Here is a 5,928-nt window from a genome sequence, read left to right on the forward strand (position 1 = left end):
GGAGGTCCTTCTCATCTCTCTTTTAATCTTCATTTCTCTGTCTGTCTCTGTCCCTCTCAGTGTCTATCTCTCCTTGTCCCTCTCTGTCTCTCAATCTCTGTCCTTCTTCGTATCTCTCTCTCTTTTTCCCCCCTCTCAGAATCTAAACTAGAATCTGAAATCTCTCCCAGAAAGCACACTCAGGAGCCCTAGTCCAGGTTGGGGTGAGTTGGGCTCACCTCCCCATGGACCCGGGCCCCCCACTCTGGCCCCAGTTGAATGCCCTTCACCTGCAGAGGGTTTGTTCAAGTTTGAACAAGTTCCCCCTCCTGTAAAAGCCATGAGACCTCCATTGGAGAATCCCATTCTGGCCATGACTGTATTCCTGGCGATCATCATGGGGTCTGGTACATCATGCCCCATCTATTTGAACCCTTGTCGTTTATAAGGTGGGGGTCTGTGCTACAGATGAGCAGACCCATCAGCTCCCTGTCTTTTCCCCACCTCGTGCATGCTTGAACCTTCCTCTTAGTGGGGCCCTGACTGAGCTCTCAACCCTTTGGAACCTCAGGGCTCTGTTTGCAAAGTGGAGGTGAATTTCAGAAAATGACTCCCATTCCCTGTGATGAGCAGGGTTCCCTCAGCAGGCAGATGCTTGTGGGTGTGAGGAACAGGAAGCTGGATTCCAAGGGCACCGATAATAGAACTGTGGAGTGGATCTACGGGCTGAAAGTCAAATATGGCCGTTGCAGGTAAGGCTTGATCCAGCAGTACAGCTTGGTTACCAAAATCCCAAAGATGATGGCCAGAAGCCTCTTCCCTCCTTTAAGCTCAGTGGGAGAAAGACAGAGAAAAAGGAAAGGAGACAGGGAGAGGGAGCGAGGCACATCCCTCATGGTCTCTGAAGCATTTCAAGGCTTGGATTGAATCATTTAAGTCGCAGGATGATCCAGCCTTAATCCCTGGGGATGGAAATAGGGGCCACTGAAAAGGCAGAAGGATGATACAGATGTGAGCAGCCAATGCTGGTGCATAGAACTTTTCCTTCCTCTGGGAGAGGGTGGGGGAGTCGAGGAAGGTGCAGCAGATGCTTGTGCAGCTGGGCTTAATCCGGCCCACAGGTCCAACCCACCAGTGGTCAACTCCAACTTCTTTCCACCTCCAGCTCCAGTGCCCCCTCCTCCAGGCAGCCTTCCTTGACTGCCCCTCCCTGAATTTCCCCAGATTGAAACCCTGCTTCTGGCCTGGCCCTGGTCTGTGCTTATCTAGCTCTGTCCCTGGCCCTTAAGGCCTCGGGTCTCATGGCCTCTCTGCCCTTCTGCCCATATTGTCTACATGTCATTCTAATAAATCCCGCTTCCCTCTGCTGCCCCTGCCCAACCTATTTCCCCTCCTGTAGGAGTATCTTGGGGCTTTTCAGGTGGTGCTAGTGGTAAAGAACCCACCTGCCAATGCAGAAGACAGAAGAGATATGGGTTTGATCCCTGGGTCGGGAAGATCTCCTGGAGGAGGGTATAGCAACCCACTCCAGTATTCTTGCCTGGAGACTCCCATGGACAGAGGACCTGATGGGCTACAGTCCATGGGGTCGCAAAGAGTCGGACATGACTGAAGCAACTTAGCGTAGCACAGCACAGAGGAGTATCTTGATCGGGGAGGATCTGGAAAGTGGGACAGGAGTGCTGTCAGCCAGCGTCTCAGCTAGAGAGGGAAAAAAACACAATTCTCTGGTGAGATTTGAATTTCAGAGAAGCAGCAAATACATTTTTCGTGCAAGTTTTAATATACATTCTTGCCTGCAGGCATGTCCTGGCTGTAGGATACCACAGGGGCTGTGCCTTCCAGCTCCCCACACGCTGGAGTGGGTATGGGGAGGCCTCCCCCAGGGCATATGAGGATGGGGACCTGGATCCCTGCAGTCATCATCAGCACTCTGCACCCAAGACCCACTTTTACTAAACAGTCATTGTTCAGCAGAACTCACATGTGACTGGGTCTCCTGATTTTATCTGGGGACCTTGGTTGGGGGGACCGGCTCTGCAGGGCCTGGCTGACCTCCGGAGCATTTATTAAGCACCTATTGTGGGGCTTAGACACTCCCCTCAGAGGTGGGGGCTGGGCCGGGAGACCCAAGTAACCAGTTCCTCGGGGATAGTGTGACCGGGCCTCTGGAAGCCCCCAGCCGAGCCAGGCCTGGCCACTGCATCCCTCCCAAGGCTCGATCGTGCGCAGATCGATGCCTTCCCTCACGGTGTGGTGTTCGCAGGAGCTGTAGCCTTGATCGAAGCAGGCAGGGAAGGGGATGGGGAGGGCAGGGAGCAGTGGAGTAGGATGGGGGAGGGACTGAGCGCGAGCGCGTGTGTGTATGTGTGTGTGTGTGTGTGTGCCTGTTACATTTGCGCAGCTGAGGGTGCACGTGTGCCCACATCTGTGTGGGAGCATCAGTGTGTCTGCTGGCCAGCGGCTGGTGTAGACATCCGGCCAGCCTGTGCCCTGGTGTGGATGTTGGTGAGTGTGGTCTGTGTAGACACGTGTGAACACTTCCATGCGTGTGGTGGACCCTCTGACCTTGTCTTCTGTGCTGGTGGCCTGCCCGTGTTGAAGAGGTCCCCCAGGGCCACGGGTGGTGAGGGTCAGCAGGGACCCTCAGGAGGCCAGAGTCAGGGGTGTCGAGTGTCCTGGGTTGATGGCTCTCCTGGGGCTTCCTGCCTTGGCTGCCCACAAGTGGACACCAGGATGGTGGTTCCAGGTGTCCACCTCCCCTTTCCAGCTGGACAGGAGCGGATGAGACCACCGGGTCCTCCGGGCAGACACTTAGCCACCATCCCGCTAAAGCCATTTCATAAATCCCCAGTGAGGGAGGGCCCGGGGGTCTGGGGGGATCCAGAGACAGCGACAGAAACAGAGAGAAGGGGGAGGGGTGGGGGACAGAAAGGCTCTGAGAGACACCCAGAGAGCGGCAGTACACACTGTCTCTCTCTCTGTCAACTTGACTCCCCCAGGCCCGTAGGATAACAGGTCCTCACACAGAAACAGGACTAAATGAAGAAGCCCCCTGGGGCACTCACTCCTGGGGTGATCTGAAGGGCAGAGCTTGCTCCTTCCCTCAGAGGTCCCTGCTGGTGTGCTGGCCTGCGGAGCTGGGGGGTCAACATCCTCACAGCTGGTGGATGGACCCCACCATGGGCGCTCTGCCCAGCAGTTCCCCCTACTTACACCCTTCTGCTCACAGCACCTGGAGGGACTGCCATGCCAATTAGCTTGTGCCGCTCTCCTGCTAAGACCCTCACTGACTCCCTATTGCTCTTATGATCAGATGCAGACTCCTCAAGGTGGCCATGTCAGAGGTGGGTCCTGCTGTCCATTCCCATTTCAGAGAGATAAATGCTGAGGCTTGGAATGGAAAAGTGACTCAGCTAAACTTCTGAGTTCTGGCTCAGCTGGGAGAGGAACAGAAGCAGTGGCTGGGCCTGAAATGGTACAAGAGGGAGGTTGGACACGAGACAGGAGCCCAAAATGGGGAAGGACTTGCTCAGTCTCCAGAACACAAATGCAGTACCCGTAATATCCCAACATGAACACACCGGCATGCTTGTCCAAAAGAGACTCACTCAGGTCCTAGTGACTCTTGCTGCTGCTGCTGCTAAGTCGCTTCAGTCGTGTCCAACTCTGTGCGACCCCATAGACAGCAGCCCACCAGGAGTGGGTTGCCATTTCCTTGTCCAATGCATGAAAGTGAAAAGTGAAAGTGAAGTCGCTCAGTCGTGTCCAACTAGTAGCAACGCCATGGACTGCAGCCCACCAGGCTCCTCTGTCCATGGGATTTTCCAGGCAACAGTACTGGAGTAGGGTGCCATTGCCTTCTCCGTAGTGAGTCTTAGTCACCAACAATTATGACAAAATTTCAGTTCTTGCTTCCAGGCTGCGAGTTCAAGGGGAGATGTATCTGCATGAGCTGAGAAGTGACAGTGAGGGAAGAGGCAAACAGTGTAGACCCAAAGTCAACAAGTGAGGTTTCATGCTGCTGCTGCTGCTAAGTCGCTTGTTGTGTCCGACTCTGTGCAACCCCATTGACAGCAGCCCACCAGGCTCCCCCGTCCCTGGGATTCTCCAGGCAAGAACACTGGAGTGGGGTGCCATCACCTTCTCCGGTGAGGTTCCATACTTAGGGGATATTAAGTGCAGAAATCAAAAGTACTACAAAGACCAGTCATCACCCCAGAAAAGCAGTCTTCATCTGAACCCCCATTTGCCCAGAAGTCACAATCCATTCCTCAACTCTGTTTCAACAAAACATCAAATCTTTGAGATATATATATATATATATTTTTACCACACTGCATGGCTTGCAGGATTTCAGTTCACTGACCAGGGATGGAACCTGGGCCCTGGCAGTGAAAGCTGTGAATCCTAACCACTGGCCACTAGGGAACTCCCTGGGATAGCATTTCATATATTAAAATAACGTAGGCTTTATTTTCGTTTGTTGTTCAGTCATTCAGTCCTGTTCAACTCTTTGTGACCCCATGGACTGCAGCATGCCAAGGCCCCCTTCTCCTCCTGCCTTCAATGTTTCCCAGCATCAGGGTCTTTTCCAGTGAGTCAGCTCTTTGCATCAGGTGGCCAAAGTATTGGAGCTTCAGCTTCAGCATCAGTCCTTCCAGTGAATATTCAGGATTGATTTCCTTTAGGATTGACTGGTTTGATCTCCTTGAAGTCCAAGGGACTCTCAAGAGTCTTCTCTAGCACCACAGTTCAAAGGCATCAATTTTTCGGCGCTCAGTCATTTAAGACAATCATGATAAAAGGGAGAGAAAATGAAAGAAAAGTTGCCCCATCCATCTGTCACAGGTTGAATATAGCATTGCCGCCCCAACCCAAATTCATGTTCACAGCAACCTCAGAATGGGACCTTCTTCGAAAACAGGGTCTTTGCGGATATAATGAGTTAGGGTCTTGAGATGCTTTCCAGACCTGACTGAGGAAGTGCCATCATGGGGGTTGACATCCACCATAACAAGGACCAAAAGGTTCATTGCAAGGAGCCCAAGAGCTAGGATGCCTATCAAAGGCTGCTGGTCAAGTTGAACAGGTTTCTGGCCAGACCAAGCACCTCCATTTTCAGTCAAGTTGTACTGAAGAGATTGTGAGCTGCGCCAGCCGTTCACCTTGGTCCCTTTTCCAGATGATAGAGAAGATGAAGTTTCCAGTCTGGACAGGCAAAACGGCTGTGGTCGTGGGGGCTACAGCCAATGATATGTGTGTCTAGGAGGCGCCCAAACTGAAGGTGTGTGCTCTGTGCCCAGAGTTGCATGCTCAAGGCCAGGGCAAGATCCTCACCTTTGGCCAGCTGGCCCTGGACCCCCATGGGCTCTGGCCCTGTCTTTCTCTCTGGTCCTCCCCAGGGCTGAGAGGTGTACAGGTATTTCAGCAAGGCCCCAGGAACCCCGCATAGACACACCAAACCCTCTGTACGCTCCAAGGGCCGGAAGCTTGAGCACACCAGAGGCTGATGAGCCAGTCTTGGCTACACAAACTGACCCCAGATTCTACCTTGTTTTAGAAAAGATTTGTGATGCTAAAAAAAAGAGAAAGTCTTGAGATGACATCATTCTGGATTTAGGGTGTGACAGACAAAGACAGAGAAACATACAAGGAATAAGGTGATGTGAAGAGGAGGAGCAGAGACTGAAGTTATGTGGCCATAAGACAAGGGCTGCCAGCAACACCAGGAGCTGGGGAAAGAGGCTGGGTTTTTCCTGCAGAACCTCGGAAAGGAATCAGCCCTCTGACACCAGGATCTTGGAGTCAGGCCTCCAGAACAGGGAGAGAATAAATACTGTTGCATTAAGCCATCCAGTTTGTGCAACTTTGTTGCATAGACCGGAGAACACTCACACCTCTTCCTACTGTTATAGCATCTGCCCTGAAACATTTGTGTGTGACCTT

At 52.7% G+C, this 5,928-nt stretch overlaps 1 pseudogene; it reads left to right on the forward strand.

Annotated features, from left to right (window-relative positions):
* The first annotated feature begins 4,973 nt into the window (after positions 1–4,973).
* On the forward strand, positions 4,974–5,492 carry LOC101116727 (large ribosomal subunit protein eL18-like; annotated as a pseudogene).
* The last annotated feature ends 436 nt before the right edge of the window (positions 5,493–5,928 follow it).

This window comes from Ovis aries, chromosome 5 (genome assembly GCF_016772045.2).
Source record: "Ovis aries strain OAR_USU_Benz2616 breed Rambouillet chromosome 5, ARS-UI_Ramb_v3.0, whole genome shotgun sequence".
Lineage (NCBI taxonomy): Eukaryota > Metazoa > Chordata > Mammalia > Artiodactyla > Bovidae > Ovis > Ovis aries.